The sequence below is a fragment of the Sapajus apella genome, unplaced genomic scaffold (genome assembly GCF_009761245.1).
Source record: "Sapajus apella isolate SASKATOON/1434 unplaced genomic scaffold, GSC_monkey_1.0 scaffold54, whole genome shotgun sequence".
NCBI classification, from domain to species: domain Eukaryota; kingdom Metazoa; phylum Chordata; class Mammalia; order Primates; family Cebidae; genus Sapajus; species Sapajus apella.
Genome location: NW_022436994.1, coordinates 1,024,343 through 1,044,266, shown reverse-complemented (window position 1 = coordinate 1,044,266; position 19,924 = coordinate 1,024,343).

Genomic DNA, 19,924 nt, shown 5'->3' with positions numbered 1-19,924 from the left:
AACAAGAGCGAAACTCCATCCCAAAAAAAAAAAAAAAAGATGTAGCTGTCATAAAAGTGATTCCTCTAATGAATCTGGGCAAAGTAAATTGAAAACATTCTGGAAATAATTTCTTGTTTTAGATGCCATTAAGAGTATTTTTGATTCATGGGAGGAAGTCAAAATATCAGCCCTAACAGGAGTTGGGAAGGAGTTCATTCCAAACCTGATGGACAACTTTGAGGGTCTCAAGGCTTCAGGGGATGAAGTAACTGCCGAGGTGGAAGGAACAGCAAGAGAACTGGAATTAGGAGCGGAGCCCGGACATGCGATTGACTTGCTGCAATCTCATGATGAAACTTGAATTGCTTTTTATGGTTGAGCAAAGAAAGTGGCTTCTTCACAGGAACCTATTCCTAGTGAAGATGCCATGAACACTCTTAAAATCACAACAAAGGATTTAGAATAGGACGTAAACTGCATTGACAAAACAGTAGCAGCCTTTGAGAGGGTTGTCTCTGATTTCAAAAGAAGTTCTCCTGTGAATTCAATGCTATGAAACAGCATCACATGCCACAGAGAAATTTTTCATGAAAAGAAGAGTCAATCTGCACAGCAAACTTCACTGTTATCTTAAGAAATTGCCACAGCCATTCAGCAACCACCACCCTGCTCAGTCAGCAGCCTTCAACAGAGAGGTAAGACTGTCCACCAGCAAAAAGATTACAACTCATTGAAGGCTCAGGTCATTGTTACCACATTTTAGCAATAAGGTGTTTTATATATTTTTTTGAGAAAGGGTCTCTCTCTGTCCCCCAGGCTGGAGTGCAATGGCATGATCTTGGCTCACTGCAACCTTCGCATACAGGGCTCAAATGATCCTCCTGCTTCAGCCTCTCAGGTAGCTGATACAGGCATGTGCCACCATGCCTGCCTAATTTTTGTTGCATTTTTTGTAGAGGTGGGGTTTCACCATGTTGCCCAGGCTGGTCTCGAACTCCATTCACCCACCTTGACCTCCCAAAGTGCTGGGATTATAGGCATGAGCCACCATACCCAGCCAAAGTTTTATTTATTTATTTATTTATTTATTTTGAGACAGAGTCTTGTTCTGTCACCCAGGCTGGAGTACAGTGGCACAATCTCAGCTCACTGAAACCTCCACCTCCTGGGCCAGGCGATTCTCCTGCCTCAGCCTCCCAAGTAGCTGGGACTACAGGTGCACGCCACCACACCTGGCTAATGTGTGTATTTTTAGTAGAGATCAGGCCTCACCATGTTGGCTAGGCTACTCGAACTCCTGGCCTCAGGTGATTCACCCCCATCGGCCTCCCAAAGTGCTGACATTGCAGGAGTGAGCCACTGCCCCTGGCCCAAAGTGTTTTTTAATTAAGGTACATACACTGGTTTGGGGACATAATGCTACCATACACTTAACAGACTACGTTATATTGTAAGCATAACTTTTATATGAACTGGAAAACCAAAAGATTTGTGTGACACACTGTCACGTCAGCCTGTACTTTGAAGCTTTAAAGCTAAGCATTTACTTCTATGAAAGTCGCATGTGGCATCTTTGTTCAACATAAGGCTGTTTTACCTATGTGGAGAGTCTAGGGTTTAGTGTAGCTGTAGAAAATCTTAGCTGGATCTTCTGGATACCTTCCTGCAGCTTCTCCATCAGCACCTGCTGCTTCGCCTTGCACTTTTATGTTGTGCAGATGGCTTCTTTCCTTCAGCCTCGTGAACCAACCTCTGCCAGCTTCAAACTCTTCTTCTGCTTCCTCTCCTTTCTCAGGCTTTGTAGAGTTAAAGAGAATTTGGGGTCTTGCTCCAGATAAGGCTCTGGCTTAAAGGGATGTTGTGGCTGGCTTGATCTTCCATCCAGACCACTCAACCTTTCTCCATATCACCAATAAGGCGGCTTTGGTTTCTTATCATTCACGTGTTACTGGAGTATCACTTCTAATTTCCTTCAAGTTTTCCTTTGCATTCACAACTGTTTAGAGCTAGCTGTCTAGCTTTTAAGCTTACCTTGGTTTTCGACATGCCATCTTTACTAAGCGTAATCACTTTTAGCTTTTGATTTAAAATGACAGACGTGCAAGTCTTCCTCTTATTTGAACATTTAGAGGCCTTTATAAGGTTATTAACTGACGTAATTTCCATATTGTTGTGTCTCAGGGAATAGGAAGCCCTGAGGAGAGAGACAGAGGCAGGAAGTGAGCATATGCGGTTCAAGCGTGGTGCCCGATATGTTAGAGGCGTGTGAACCAGAGCAACTCCATCTTGAGTAAGAGCTGGGTAAAATAAGGCTGACACCTAGTGGGCTGCATTACCAGACGGTTAAGCCATCCCAAGTCACAGGATAGGAGGTTGTCACAAAATACAGGTCACAAAGACCTTGGTAATAAAACAGGTTGCAATAAAGAAGCCAATTAAAATCCACCAAAACCAAGATGCCCGCAAGAGTGACCTCTGGACGTCCTCACTGCTACACTCCCACCAGCGCCATGAAAGTTCACAAAAGCAATGGCAATGTCAGCAAGTTACCCTAAATGGTCTAAAAAAGGGAGGCATGAATAATCCACCCCTTGTTTAGCATGTTCTCAAGAAATAAACATAAAAACAGACAACCAGTAGTACTCGGGGCTCTGTCTATCTATGGAGTAGTCATCCTTCTATTCCTTTACTTTCTGGGGGTCTGGATCGGGACCCCTTTCCTGTAACAGGTAGACTTATTCAACTCAGGGTTGCTACAAACCTCCAATCTGTAAAAACATAAATCCGTGAAGGGCAATGAAGCAAAGCACAGCAAAACAGGGTGTGCCTGTATTTGGTATAAGGGTTAGCGTTGCTTACTAACTGCAATGTTCACCGGAGCACTTTAGGTTTGTTGCATTCTTCAGAATGTTTAAGAAACCAAGTTCACTTTTTATAAAATCACAGAATGGAGGCAGAGTAGGCAAATTTTACAGGACCAATAAGAAATATAACAATAAGCTATTGAAATACTATGAATATGTGGCAGTATTTTATAATCTCAGCTGTGGACTCAAGTTGAACTATACTGAAAGGTTTGCGTTTGTGTAGATTTGCTTAAATTCTTTCATCTAAAACAGGTGTTATGCTCTGGCAGTGGTGATTTTACAAGAGGCCATTTCAGCTTGTAATCAATTTCAAATGATGATCTGCTCACCTTAAAATTTATATGTAACAAATTTACCATATTTCATATTTGTTTGTAATGCTTTCTGTGACTTTTGGGGTTTCTTTATTTTATTTGTGACTGGGACAAAACTTCTGTCTTGTGCAAATCCCCACCCATCCCTCTCTGTGTCCCCAGAGGAAGCTCCCTCTTTCGGGTACTGAAGAGCAGCAGACAGAGCTCACAGGCAGGGCCTTTTTGATGGGGAATGGGACAGAATGGGAGGAAGTGGCCTGGGAAACTGGGGAGGGGTCATGCTGATGCATGCACAAGTACTTTCATTGCATCATTACTCTGATACCTCTTTTCTGTGCTGGAATCCAGGCTGTTTAGCATGGACGGAAAAGCCTATTATTCTGATTTGTTTCCTTTGGATTCATGACTGCTAGCCTCTACGGGGAACTTCCTTAAACCACTCACCTAGCTGACTGTTTCTATTTTCTCTCTCTTCCTACTGTTAGGGAAATTTGAGCCGAAAAGAACAGAAAGACCAAGAGACACAAGAGAATCTCTTTACTGAAGCCCCAGCTGGTGGTGGACTTACCGCCCATAATGGCCACCAGCCTTGCACAAAGGAAAATATCTTGCTTATGTTATTTTTGGCGAGGGAAGATAAGGGAGGAAAAAAAACAAGTTTAAACAAAGACAGTCATTGGCTTGTCACAAGTTTTACAACCTTGAGAATGCATACACTCTCTACTTGGTTCCCTCGCTCCTATGACTGGACGCTGGGGAAGAAACAGGTTTTTACAGAAATATTCTTGGGAGCTGGGTACAAAGATATTTTGGGTGCCTTACCTTGGAAGGAGGAGGCTATATTGGGTCTGCTTTAGCTAACTGCAGGTAATTTAGGCTGCGAGGGGTGGTTTACTTGCTCCTCTGCTCTTTATTTTTGTGGCCTAGTCTTAGGCTTATTATTTATTTTAAATTAATTTCTATTCTAAATTTATATTTTTCTCGTTAGTTTTCCCCTTAAAAGCTTTCTTAAAAATATTTTTATTACTAGAAAGCTTTTCTTTACTTGTTTTAATATACACGATGCAAGGATAAAGCAGCCGGCCTGTTGCTAATGAGCATTAGTTACTTGCTTGAGTGCCATGCTAGCTTGCCAGCATACCTGCTCCTGTGGTTAACTCTCTGGACGTTTTGTCCGAAGGAATAGGCAAATTCCTGTGGTCCTGGCTAGCCTCTTTGTGGCTGGGCCTGTCTTAGGTTGTTCCCATCTTTCTGGGACTCTTACCCGTCATTAACTAACCGGCTGTCCATTTGGGCTGTACCGGTCACCGTGTCATTGTTGAAGGCTTTGCTTAGCCTGAAGAAATGAGACTGGAGCCAGGTTACACTTTAGCAAGCTGCCTCACTAGGTCGCGGCATCTAATGGCATACCTTATGATTGGCCTATAAGCCCTTCCCTGTGCACCTGTACTTTATGCGATGTTAGGAAACGAAGGTGGGGCATGAGGAAGGAAATACCAGCAGAGGAGCTCTACGTTGGTGCTGTTGCAGTGTGCCTAGTCCCTACCGTCTCCATGGTTCATTGTATACTTCTAAATAAAGGAAGTAAGAGACAGGAAGTATGAGGCATCCGCCTAACATAAGAGCTGTACTTCTTATAAGAGTTTTAAAGCCTCCGAAAGACGAAAATCATCCACCAAAAAGAACTCCATCCTTTCCAGGTCTGGACTGGGATGTGGGCTAGTTTTCACATTTTAGCCGTGATCTCCATGCCTGCCTGTCCATTGTCATCCATTTCTAAACAGCAGTTGGTTAGGTTAAGCTTTCCACAAACTCCTCATTCTGAGGCCAAGAGATAATCTAATGGTAGCCTATTTTGATATAGTGCATTCCTCATTTGAGTGACTTGTACAGCCAATAAATCTAAGGCTCTGGATGTTTCATCAGTTATAATTTCTCTTTTTTTTTTTTTTTTTTTTTTGAGACAGAGTCTTGCTCTGCTGCCAGGCGCCAGGCTGGAGTGCAGTGGCTCAATCTCGGCTCACTGCAACCTCCGCCTCCTGGATTCAAGCAATTCTCCTGTCTCAGCCTCCCGAGTAGCTGGGACTACAGGCACACGCCACCACGCCCAGCTAATTTTTGTATTTTTAGTAGAGACGGGGTTTCACCATGTTGGCCAGGGTTGTCTGTCCATTTTTCTGGCAACTGCCAGTAAGCTCGTTGGCCACAAATCCAGTAGAGGCCTGCGGATGCCTGCCAAGCATTTGGTGCTTCTAGCTGGTACCAGGAATGGTTTGAAGATGAAGACCTGGAAAATGGGTTGAATTGAGGTAGTTTGGAATTGCACTTACCCCGTTTGCTTTATTTCTGCCACAGAGCTTTTCCTGTAGTTTCATTGTAACACTGCTGTCCCAGGCATGTCAGCTCACTACTGAGAAGGTGTAGGTGCCTCCCCAGCGGGCGATGCAGCACCTTCCTATGGTGGAAGCCTTTAAACTGGATCTGTAGATGACAGCTCTGGAGAGTCTGAAGCAGGAAGGGTTGAACGGTAACTATCTTGGGGTAGCAATTCCTTTACCTCCCAAGGCCGCTGGTTTCCCATGTAGTCCCTCCACATATGTAACATGAGGTAATTCCTAAATTTTCTGCTATATTTTCAGCTAACTGAGCAAACAGATTTTTGGTAGTACAGGGTGGCTCAGGAATTGCTTGATTAAAATGCTCATTAAATGACTTAAAGACTGGAAATTGCTATCGAGATATGGAAATTGCTATCGATATGCACCCTAATCTTTTTAACTACATAGAACACATTGGCTAAATAGGGTTGCTTTTTTTCATCTTGGAGTACCACCAGTTCAGTATATTTTAATGGTACTTCTATGCCTGTGTTCCACACTGGCAAATTTGGCTCTAGAATAGTGAAGTTTATAAGACTGCAGCCTCCTGCGTTACAGTCGTACCTATGACCCTGTGCTACCCAGCACGGAACTTGAGTAAGTGCAATTTGCTTCTTTTTGGAGTCATAGGCTTTATAGTGGCAACTTGCACACACAGTGTATCTTGGTATGGGGCCAGAGCAAGCTGGAATGATTTCGTATGGCCACGTCTGAGCAATGCCTTAGCCTGGCGGGCATCAAGGTACAGGGATACACCTCCTTCGTGGGAAGGGAATACCCAGGCTGAGTGGTAAACAGTCTGTTCTCCTGACCTTTCATGGAGTTTGAACAAGTTCCAGGTAAAAGTTAGGGATCATAGATCACAGCACTACCTCCCACACCTTCTCCTCCTCCCTCTCAACTCATTACCTGACTCCCATTCCACTGGGACCAAATAAGTAATCAGGGGAGGATGCCCATAGCTGCCTTTCTCACACTTACACCCAACCCCTCACCCTGAATGTGTGTGCACAATGCTCTCTCTTCTCCCTATGACTACGGAAGAAGCTTGGAGGTCACCATTTCAACTCGTTCACTGGATCTCATTTTCTCTCCCTCTCTCCGTGTGTGTGTGTGTGTGTGTGTGTGTGTGTGTGTGTGTGTGTGTTTGTGTGAGTGTCTGCCCCTCCACCCCTCCATCAATAAGTTTTCCCTCTCTTTTGGAGTACTCTCATTACTTTGCAAGTATTTGTTACTTCTCCCATTGAAATGAACCTTTATTTTGATGTTACTGTGCCCGCCGCCTGCTGACTGATTTCTCAGCTCCTGTTTATAGCAAACCCACGCTAAAGAGCTGTCTGTACTATATATGCTGGTTATTTCCAATTCCTCTGCTCTCGTTCACTGCAAAATCCACTCCAATCAGGTTCTGGTCTTCCCTACGACGTCACTGATCTTCATTTGGCTAAATCCAATGGTTATTTCTCAGCCTCTGCTGAAATGTTTGGCTTGCCATTTATTTACATACCCAGATCAATTAATCTTTCTTTCTTTCTTTTTTTTTTTACTTTAGCCTCTTCTTTTTTGTTTAAGAAGTCTTTTCTTTCTTCCAATATCTCTAAAGGTTTACTGAAGTTGTCTTCAAGTTCTTTAAGGCTTTTTAAAGTTGCATTTAACTCCTAAATACATCTGAAATATATTTTAGTATATAGTGTTAAAAAGAAATCAAACTAGATATTTTTCTCCAAATAGTTAATCAATAACCCCAGTTACATCGTCTTTCTTGAGACAGTGCTATTTATTGAAGAAGGCATTCTCTTTTAAACTCAAAACCTGACTACATTTCCCTCCGTCAGTTTTATATAAAGCCTGTAAGAATCAGCTCAACAGGTTTTATGCATTGAGATTCTTTCCAAGATCTGAAAACAAGTTATCTGTGGCTCTTAATTTTTGTGTAGGGAGTTGATGTACTTTAGTGAGAAATTACAGAAGTTAATCTCAAGAGCTAGACCTTTGGTGCCATTTTGAAACAAATCTCTCAGACTATAATTCTATTTTTATAACTTTCATTTGAGGATTTTATGAATCATTTTATTAAATTACTTTATGAGCAACACTGCCCATAAAGAAGTCAAGCAAATTTAAAGATCTGATTTTAAGAATATTTAAAATATTATAAGAATATTTAGGAAAAGCTAAATATATTCAGAAAAACGGATACTATCTCAATTGCTATGTAGGAAGATAACTGTAGCATATCAAAATTTACGTCTTTACCACCCTTTGTCTATGATGAACTTTAAGAAGGAGAAAAAGTGAATAACTTGACAATGTGAACATCTACACTCGCCATTGCTACTGTTAACCGTATTCTGGAAGTTAGATGATAGAAAATGCTCCATCCATGAAAATACAAACGCCATCAAAGAGAGGACCTTTACAATAATTCGGTGATTCATTCACAAATCTAGTAGATTTTGATATATGTGTCAAAGGCTATGATCATTTATCTCACTACTCCAGAAGGATGGCATGAAAATGTCTGTATCTAATGTGATGATTTAGATGGTGGCAAAATATAAAATAAATACACAGGCATCAATTGTTTGCCTATTAATTTTCCATCACAATAGACTGTAATATAACTGAATGGGAAAAGATACCACTCAAAACTTCATAGCCCAGAGCAGTGTTTCCCAAGATGTAGACCCCACGCAAGGCTTCTGGACTGAAAACCTCGGAACACAGGCCCAGGAAGCTGCCATTTAAACCCTTATAAACCAGCCCCATGTGCTCCTTTTGCTATTTAAACTTTGAGAGTCTCTGTTACTGTAAGAGGAGACACTGTGTGAACTTCAGCAAATTATGACACCAATTCAGGCTTCAGTTTCCTTATCTGCAAAAGAAGGAGAATGATCATATCACCTTATAAGGCACTTCAGAAGAACAAATAAAATAATGAAGGTGAGGCGTTTGTGATCTGCCTAGTGCAGAGAAAGTACTCAATTTTCATTCAATAATATTAGTATCAAATATTCAGGACTTAAGAAAACAGAAATGAAATAAAGGACTGTTTGAAATCATGTAAATTCAGAGGCAAACTACGTTCCTACCAGGAGTGGTGGGGAACAAAAGAAGGATGCAATGTTGTAAAGAAATCACTTTTTCAAAATTGATTTTCTAATGTCAAGTAGTTCTATGCAAAATACCAAAAGGATGCTTTTCATAACACAGCGCAATGCTCAGGGTCGTCCTGAAGAACATGTAGAAAACATTATCCACTCACCGCCCGGACTTGCAAGAGGAAGCACCATGAGAGCCGCTTTCATTCTGAGACATCGTAATAGAATCACAATACATTTAACAGCATAGTACTGCTAGAAAAAGGGCAGGCATGTCAATGAAACCAATGAGAAAATACGGAAATCTATCCATGTTATTCACGACAACTTAGAATATGATAGCGTTACATTTGAGATCAATGAAAAAAAATAGAACTCATCTAATAAATGATAATTACATTATTAAGTAACTAGAAAAAAGATAAGGTCACTGGCAATTTATTTCCAAATGAATTAAAGACTAAAATTAAACTATAAAAGAGGAAAACTGGAGCATATAGAATAACTATTTGTTTGGAAGCATCCTGTATATTACATTAATAGAAGTAATCTACAAATTTAATAATTTAAGCAAGCCATGTTTGATTAGTAAAATCTAAGAAGAAATAGGCAAAATAAGAAGACAGAGATAGTATACTATTCACAATCTTTTTATCATAAGAGGAAGATGAGCCAAGCACATTCCATCAGGGGGAGAAAACATTCTAAGACAAAATTGCATCTGCCTCCCTCATAGTTGCCTGGGTTACTAGACAGTCTCATTGTGCTAATAATATAGTAACTAGTAAAACTACATTCAAACCACTCAAATGCAGTTCATATTAATGAGGAATGGGATGGCAAGTAGAGCTCCAGCGATCTCCGTGGCCCAGGCTGTTCTGATATCCACTCTGGCTCCACCAGCTAATGGGGTCATGTCTACTTTCCATGCCTGCCACTGTAGTCCAAGACTTGCCCTCGGCCATGGCATCCTCTTCCCATAACTCCTGAAGCCATCCACTGAAACCAGACTAGTGTCATCTCACCAGCATCCAGAACCAACAGAAGACACCCATGAAAGCACTTGCCTTCCCACGGTATGTCAGAGATATGCCCTATTTATTTATTTTTTATTTTTTTGAGATGGACTCTCACTCTGTTGCCAGGCTGGAGTGCAGGGGCACGATCTTGACTCACTGCAACCTCCGCCTCCTGGGTTCAAGAGATTCTCCTGCCTCAACCTCCCAATTAGCTGGGACTGCAGGCACGCACCACCATGCTTTGCTAATTTTTGTATTTTTAGTAGAGACAGAGTTTCGCCATGTTGGCTAGATGGTCTCGCACTTCTGACCTCGTGACCTGCCCACCTCGACCTCCCAAAGTGTTGAGATTACAAGCGTGAGCCGCTGTGCCCAGCCGATATGCCTTATTTCTGACACTTTGATCACTGTATCCAACAGATCATTATTATATATAGGTATTGATTGTTACCCTGACCACAGTGCTTTGGACTATGAGAAACTTCAATTTTTATATGTAAATGCTGTGGATCACTGGGAGCACAATGCCCACATCATCTTAAGAAGAGTTTATGTGCAGCATTTAAATCACTGTTTTCCTTGTTAACTAAAACACACATGGGCTTTGATTTTTTTCATACTATTAGACCATATCTCATAAAATCTTTAGAATTAATGAAGATAAAAAAAAGAAGAGACCATTGCATTTCCCTTATTTAGTTATGTGAAAGGAAAACAGAATCTCAGGACCCCAAACTCACGATGACAAAGGGAAAGAAGCTTGGGAACTGAGTAACACAACAAACAAACAGAAAAACCCAAAACCAAAAAAACCTGCCTTCTGTCTTGTTCCCAAACAGATATCTGCAAGGTTAAAAGGCCACGTATCTGCTCAGGTAGCTTCCTTCTCAAATTGCTCACAAGGAAATTCCTTATGGGCCCCTAAATTTTTCAGAATACATATCTTCCTATCAATTAACCCTAAAACAGAGTTCTGTTGAATCTCACTCTGACATTGTAAATTCACAGCTGATCTTGACAGGAACCCAAAGACAAGACCAGAAATTACCACTGCCCGCCCCATCCTAGACAAATACATATTTGACTGCTTCCTCAACTGTCTTTACCTTATGTAAAATGCAGATTCACTGAGCACAGAAGACAAATGCGTAATTGACTTTTCCTCTACCCTCCTTTCACAGTGAAATGTGGATTAAGTGAGCGCCAATCAAAGTCTCACAAGAATGCAACCACTATCCTCACTGGCCTCCCTTTCTCTTTTTCTTCTTTCCCCCTTCCCCACCTCCTGCCTCTTTCCTCTTTAAACACTGAAGTCCTGAACATCCTCTGGAAAAGTGAGGGATCACACTCTCCTGTGATTTGTGTTTACTTTTCCAAAGCACGTCCTCAACCTTGGCCAAATAAACCTCAAAATCAGTTGAGATGTGCCCGGGAGCAAAGAGAGAAGTTTTTGATATTTTCAAAAATATTCCAAAAATTGCATGTGAACTGAACTGTAAAGTCATTTTTTCTTGTCATTATTCCCTAAACAAGACAATATAGCAATTATTTAAATAGCATTGGCATTGTGTTCAGTATTACAAGGAATCTAGAAGTGATTTAAAGCATTTGGGGGATGTTCTTAGGTTATATGCAAATGATACAGCACTTTACACCAGGGACTTGAGCGTCTGTGGACTGTGGTGTCTGGGAAAGGTCCTGGTTTGTTGTTGTTGTTGTTTGGTTTTCATTAGCAATTCAGGTTCTTATTTTAGAGGAAGACTAAAACATAAATTTTGTCTGGCTTGGCACAGAGTAAGAAATAAATCACTCAAAATTATGTTGGGAAGTTGTAGATCATAACAATTCAAAAATTATGAGGGATGAATGGTGAAATATGTAAAGGAGCCAAGAGGAACGATGAGAAAAATCTCTTTATTCTGTTTTGAGGTTCAGCATCAAACAAAGACGGTTGTTTGATTTTCTTTCCTGTAAATTTGTTTAAGTTCCTTGTAGATATTAGACCTTTGTCAGATTGCAAAAATCTTTTCCCATTATGTAGGCTGTCTGTTCTCTCTGGTGATAGAAAACATTTATGCAGCCAATAAACATAGGGGGAAAAAGCTCAACATCACTCGTTATTAGAGAAATGGAAATCAAAACCACAATGAGATACCATCTCACGCCAGTAGGAATGGCAGTCATTAACAAGTCAAGAAACAACAGATGCTGGTGAGGTTGTGGAGAAATAGCAACATTTTTATACTGTTGGTGGGAATGTAAATTAGTTCAACCTTTGTAGAAGACAGTGTGGAGATTCATCAAAGACGTAGAATCAGAAATACCGTTTGACCCAGCAATCCCACTACTGGTTATGTACCCAAAGGAATATAAATCATTCAATTATGAAGGTACATGCGCATGTGTTCACATTGGAGCACTATTCACAATAGCAGACATGGAATCAACCCACATGCCCATCAGCAATAGACTGGATGAAGAAAATGTGGTACATATACACCATGAAATACTATGCAGCCATAAAAAGGAATGAGATCATGTCCTTTTCAGGAACATGGCTGGAGCTGGGAGCCATTATGCTCAGCAAATTAACACAGGAACAGAAAACCAAACACTGAATGTTCTCTCTCATAAGTGGAAGCTCATCAATGAGAATACATGGACACAGGGAGAGGAACATCACACACCAGAGCCCGTGGGGGCTGGGGAGCGGAGACAGGGAGAGTATCAAGATAAATAGCTAAGGCATGCTGGGCTTAACCTAGGTGATGGGTTGATAGGTGCAGCAAACCGCCATGGCGCACGTTTACCTATGTAACAAGTCTGCAGGTGCTGCACATGTATCTCAGAACTTAAAGTTAAATTTAAAAACCAAAAAAACCTCCAGTGGGCCGAAAGAGCCCAGTGAGAAGCCCACCACGGGGCCCTACCAGACATCCCCTGTGACAGAGGAAGGAGAGCGGGCAGTTCTATCCTAGCGATGGGCAGTTTCGGCCACAGCATAGCTGGTGCTAAAACACCTGACCCAGCTCCGCTGAGGCTACCTTGTTTCTACTCCACAGCTGCTGCTGAGAAGGCAAGTCCATGGGGAGTGGCCACGTATGTGCACATGTGTGTACGTGTGGGTTTGTGTGTGTGCGTGTGTGTGCGTCTTGCGCATCTGTGAGGGTACGTGTTTGTGTACACGCACTGACAGCTTTGTGATGAAGCATCCACAACAACACGAGAGCAAAACATAGAAACAAGAAACATTAACAGTCGCTTTCTCAGAATAGTTGAATAGGGGTGATTTTGCTTGCTCTTTTTTTTTTTGTTTTGTTTTGTTTTGAGACAAAGTTTTGCTCTTGTTGCCCAGGCTGGAGTGCAAAGGACCAAACTCAGCTCACCACAACCTCTGCCTCCCGGGTTCAAGCGATTCTCCTGCCTCGGCCTCCCAAGTAGCTGTGATTACAGGCATGCACCACCGTGACAGGCTAATTTTGTATTTATTTTTATTTTATTTTTATTTTTAGTAGAGACGGAGTTTCTCCATGTTGGTCAGTCTGATCTTGAACTCCTGACCTCCAGTGATCCACCTGCCTTGGCCTCCCAAAGTGCGGGGATTACAGGCATGAGTCACCGCGCTGGGCCTTGCTTTTTGAGAACTTATTTTTCTGTGTTTTGGAGAAAGGTTTGGAGTGATGCCAACAACACCAGGAATGCCTCTCTCTGCTCCTTCTTACAGGCAGCACATGTCAGAGATAAAAATTAGAGTTTTCTTCTCAGAATCAGTTCCCAAAATGGCTGAGGCAGCTTTTGGGCAAAGTTTGTACTGTACCGATTGGTTTGTTTCTTTTCTCTCTCTCTCTCTTTCTGCGTCTTGCAAGTTTCTTTCTTTCTTTTTTTTTTTTCTTTCTGCAGAGCTGTTTTGGAGGAACAGTCATCATTTTTGCTGACTGCTTTCTGGAACTGAATCCTTTTTGAGAAATCCCGGAGAGAGCTAAGTCTCTAGGTTTCCATTTCAATAAATTACACAGGTTCTGTAAATATGGAGTCGGAAGATGCATCCTCCCCCTGCTGCCAGGAAGACATTCCCTGTAGGGCTGTTTGTGCCCCTGTCCCTGCTTTCTGCTCCGATTTTAAGGAATCAGGTCTGAGGAGGTCTGGGGGTGCAGGGGGTCCTGTTCTGGACACAGCAATGGCAGGCGCATTCCCCTCCAGACTAGCCTTGCTGACTCTGATTTCCAACATTTCTGCTTATTTTGTTTTTCACCTTTAATTGAGGATTTGGAAATTACATGAATGTGCCAAAGAGTAAAAACACAAAGTAAAATCGGATGTGAGAGGCTTTCGTTTCCCTCATATCAGCCCTGGGTGTTTTATTTATTTATTTATTTATTTATTTATTTATTTATTTTGAGACGGAGTCTAACTCTGTCGCCAGAGTGCACTGGCGCAATCTCTGCTCACTGCAATCTCCACCTCCCGGGTTCAAGAGATTCTCCTGCCTCAGCCTCCCAAGTAGCGGCAGTTACAGGCTTGCGCACCAGGTCCGGATTATTTTTGTATTTTTAGTAGAGATGGAGTTTTATCATGTTGGCCAGGCTGGTCTCGAACTCCTGACCTCGGGCGATCTGCCTACTTCAGCCTCCCAAAGTGCTGGAATTACAGGCGTGAGCCACCGTGCCCAGCTACCCTGGGTCTTTATAATAAAAAATAATCAGAATTGTGGGTAAAGTGGCAGAACACATATGTTTATTATTTCTCCCTTCCTGAATTCTTTTAACATAACTATCAAGGAGATTTACAAGACCTTAACCCACAAGGACAAAAATTGCAAGAACAGAGAACAGTCAAAAACGGGTTTCAATTTGTACTTTGGGAACTAAACATAGAAGGAGCTCAGAGAGCCAATGGAGGGAAGCAGGGAGAGGCCCACAGCCAAGTCCCTGCCCAGGAGGCCGTGGAGCGGAATTGGGCCCATCTCCACAGAGGCCGGAGACACCGCACCTGTGTGCAGCAGGAGCGCAAAGGTGGGGACAGCAAGGGACCTGAGAGCGGGACCACCGTACACGGGGCTGTGGAGCCAGAGCAGCCCCGTCCCGGGGCCTGCCCTTCCCATGCAGTGGAAACAGGTCAAGGTCAATGGCCTGTTACCTGGAAACACCCATTTCATGAAAATACAAGGAATTAATGAACATTCACAAACGGGTTTGGAGAAAATTCACCAGCCAGCCAGCGGTCTGTCCTTGTTCCTGCATCTCACCTTTATCCCACTCCACTTGAGTCACAGATTGAAGAATAAGATCTTTTTCTTTTTTCTTTTTGAGACACTCTCACTCTGTCGCCAGACTGGAGTGCAGTGGCGCAATCTCGACTCACCGCAACCTCCGCCTCCTGGGTTCAAGCTATTCTCCTGCCTCAGCCTCTCAGGTAACTGGGACTACAGACACACAGCACCATGCCCTGATAATTTTTGTATTTTTAGTAGAGACGGGGTTTCAACATGTTGGCCAGCCTCGTCTTGAACTCTTGACCTCAAGTGATCCATCCAAAATGCTGGAATTACAGGTGTGAGCCACCAGTCCCGGCCAAGAGTAAAGTTATCTACTGGTGTACAGGCAATACGTGTGAGTCAAGGATACCTTTCAAAACTCATAGGTGAGTCTGGGCATGGTGGCTGAGATGAGTCTGGACAACATAGTGAGACACCGTCTCCACGAATAAAAATTAAAAATTGAGCCAGGCATTGTGGCTCCTGCCTATAATCCCAGCACTTAAGGAGGCCAAGGTGGGAGGATTGCTTGTGGTCAGGAGTTTGAGACCAGCATGAGTAACATGGCAAGTCCCTGTGCCCCAAAAATTTAAAAATTGGCCTGGCATCGTCCTAGTCCCAGCTGCTTAGGAGTCTGAGGGTGGAGGATCACTTGAGCCTGGGATTTGGTATAATAAGCCATGATGGCAGCATTGCACTCCAGCCTGGGTGACAGCGGGAGACCCATCTCAAAAAAAAAAAAAGCCTGATAGATGAGATAGCCAATGGTTAATTTAAAAAATAAATAAATAAAAGGAGTACTATAAAGGAAAATTCTAGAATGATAATTCAACTTTTGCTACCAAATGAAATTATTTTTCAAAAACAAAGACACCTCAAAGAGACAAATATCGCAGTAAAGTACCACACACACCCCTAACTGAATTCTGCTGACAATCACATGACCTAGGAAGAGGACCCCAGCCTCAATAAAGGAACCAGCCCAACCAGTGCCTTGTTTGCAGCCAGCCAAGCTATGCCTGCACTCCTGATCCGCGGAAACTGTGAAGATCAATTCGCAGTGTCTTATGCCGCAAAGTTTGTAATGATTTGTTACACAGCAATACAAAATGAATACAGTCGTGTACAGGAAAAAGTAAAATAAAGTAGCAGTGATGTTATTAAGTGCACAGAAAATATTATTAATATTCTTAAGTAGAGATACTGGAATATGTGGGAGGCAGTTATGTAGAAACAGAGAAATCAATTAATTCATCAATCAAGAGATAAGAGGTGAGGGATATGAATACCAAGAAGATGCTAAGATTTTTATAAGAAAGATGAAGTATTCAGCACATGGCTCAAAAATGCATTTTAACAATATTGTGAATACTGATATTGATTTAACCGTACATTGAAATGTAACTATGTTAGATGATCTGGTTGTCAAAGGGCAACATGGGAACTTAATACACTATGTCTAATATTAATAAATCAAGAAAAAGGAAAAGAATAAGGCTTTTCTAGAAACGTGGAGATGTACAGGCGAAATGGGCTATAGGAGTTGAGGCTGCTAACCTCTTGGGTACAGTTCCGGGTGGTGGAAAGGGTTGAAATGAAGGATGGCTGGCCTTCTGTACCCATGGGTTCTACATCTGTGGATTCAACCATTTTTGAAATCTTAAAAAAAAAAAGTTTTTTGGGCTGGGCATGGTGGCTCACGCCTGTAATCCCAGCACTTTGGGAGGCCAAGGCAGGTGGATCACTGGAGGTCAGGAGTTCGAGACCAGCCTGACCAACATGGTGAAACCTCGTCTCTACTAAAAACACACACACACAAAAAAAATTAGCTGGGCGTGGTGGCACAAGCCTGTAATCCCAGCTACTCAGGAAGCCGAGGCAGGAGAATGGCCTGAACCTGTGAGGCGGAAGTTGCAGTAAGCCAAGATCATGCCACTGCACTCCAGCCTGGGCAACAGAGTGAGACTTCATCTAAAAATAAATAAATAAATAAAAGTTTTTTGATATTTTCCAAATCTCCAAAAATTACGTGTGTACTGAACATGTAAAGTCACTTTTTCTTGTCATTATTCCCTAAACAATATAACAACTATTTACATAGCACTGACATTGTGTTAGGTATTAGAAGTAATCTAGAGATGATTTAAAGCATTTGGGAGGATGTGCACAGGTTATATGCAAATAATACACCACTTTACACCAGGGACTTCAGCCTCCATGGACTGCGGTGTCTGGGAAGCTCCCGGACCAAATCCCCCACAGATAATGAGGGGGAACCTTACTACTAGGTTTTGTGTTAAGGCATTTGACACTTTAACTATACAAAGGTAAATTCCTCATTATGTTTAGGGTCAAGCAGTAGTGGACTGGAGCCATGTCATAATGGTTTATTTTCACGGTTGACATTTTGAGGGATCTTGGTGGCAGTTAATAAAAGATATCATTATTAAAATTGAATGATATAACTTTACAATTAAATAAATTACACTTAAAAGGTAGTACATACTTAAAACTCACCATTTCCTAATTCTTTTACTTCCTTTTCCTATTTGAGGCTATTTACTCTACTGCATTTTAAGATGGACATAGCAATGTGCTACTGTCCATTTCTCCCCGCCTTCTCACTCACTGATGTCATGTTGGTAGACTGCACGGGCCACCGTGGGAGTATTTACGGCATGGAAATTAGCAAGGGCTTCAAGTCAAAGCTTGATTTATTGTGTTTTATTGTCTAAGCATCATAAATTGATGGACACATATTAATATTGAAGATGAAACCTAAACTTGTGCCATATTCATAGTGGCTACATTGTGAATAGCACCAAGACTTTTGAAAAATATTCTTCCAGTACTTGAGAACTGTTATCCAGTTTGGCGAAGATGTTGCTCCTTGACAAAGAATGAAGTTCCAACACACATCTTCACAGTCTTACTTGTTAACATCAACCACCATTCATATCAGAACTGTACTAATTTACAAACTGCAACCATAGGCTGGCTACAGATATAGGACGTTGACAAATTATCCATGAAAGTCTTCCATGAGAATCAGTTAGCTATTTAGAATTTGCAATAAAGAATGTTGTATAATGTATTATTATTTCTACATTGAATGCTACATGTCATTTATATCGGTAAAATCTAGAATAAAGTTTTATATATATGCACAGACACATATATATACACACACACAAAGCAGTTGTTAAAATGTACTAGCACATTGGTGGGTTAAAATATAATTTATTGAATTCTATTCCAAGAACTCTGTGTTCCCTTATCTCTAGAATTACATATATCTTAAAATAAATTTTAAATAAATTGCTACCACCTTTTCCAGAATTGAAAACCACTAGACTGAATTAAAAGAGGCCCCCGAAGATCACACATAATAATGAATTCTGGCACAGACAAAGACTTTACAGGAAACTTGCCTTGCTCTTCAAGAAACTTGCCTTGCTCTTCAAGAACCTTAGCATATGCAAAATTTTTATCAAATAACTATACGTTTAAATATATTTCACACAGGAAATTATCATAAGTCTGAGCACTATTTATAAAATAAGATGCTAGTATTATTTGCAAAAGCAAAAATTAGAAGAAATTAAATATTTAAAATGAATATTTAAAGTAATAACATTATGTAGTAAAGTACTTTGTAACTAATAGATTATCAGATTAATTTTATGAAAATAAATACATTCATAACATATTAACAATGCATAAAATAATACAAAAATCTCAAGTATGCAGAGAAAAAAATTTTTGAAAAATATCAAAATGTTAACTGCTACTATTAGAATGTATGGTTATTTTTATTTTTGCTACTTTTCATATATCTGTGATTACTGAATTTCTCCAATAGCACTTTCATAATGAATAAATATAAGGATAACAGAAAAATTATGAAGAGAAATTGAATAGACTTTTATTTGACCTTTGAAGAAAGAGGTACTTGCTGTATTTAGAAACCATGAAATGATGAAGTAAATTGGATGAATAGGCAAAGGACATAAGCTTTTTACAAAATAATATACTATCATAAACAAAAATATCAGAAAATGTTCAATCACAGTAGCAAAAAAGAAAAACAGGATAAAATTAGTAGAGAATAAGATACGTATGGACAAATAGAAGTAAAATTATCATTTTAAAATGTTTGGCCTTGGGTGCAGTGGTTCATGCCTGTAATCCCAGACTTTAAGAGGCTGAGGTGAAAGGATCATTTGAGGCCAGAAGTTCAAGACCAGCCTGAGCAACATAGCAAAACGCTATCTCTACAAGAGTTTAAAATGTTTAAATAAAATGTTGTTTAATGTTTGAATTGGATTATAAACTAGAATGAAGGCTTTAAGAGTATATATATAGGCATTTTATATATATAAATATATATAATTATGGATAGTGATTGTATGTGTTTATATACACACTCACTGCATGTATACATATGCCTATTTTCTTATCTTTACTACTCACTGATTGAAGAATTTCAGTTCTAGATTTCTATGCTGAGCAACCAACTCCAAAACAAATAAAATTTGGATATCCGTAATTATTATCCAGTTATAATTTTATTTAAAATTTTTATTTAAAATGCTTAGATCTAAGTAGGAAAAATCAAACACTATCATATGAAGTGAAATGCAAAGTACAAAATTGTAGAACTATGTAAATAAAAATAATTGATATTTATTAAATACTATGTATTGAGCACTCTACCTTGTGCTTTATGCATTTAACTTTGTTTAATCCTTCACAACTCTGTGAGTAGGTATGAGTATTACCCCAATTTTATAGATGAAGGAACTTCATAAATTTAAAATTCCATATAAAAATTGAAATAGGCCGGGCGCGGTGGCTCACGCATGTAATCCCAGCACTTTGGGAGGCCGAGGCAGGTGGATCACGAGGTCAAGAGATCGAGACCATCCTGGTCAACATGGTGAAACCCCATCTCTACTAAAAATACAAAAAATTAGCTGGGCATGGTGGCGCGTGCCTGTAATCCCAGC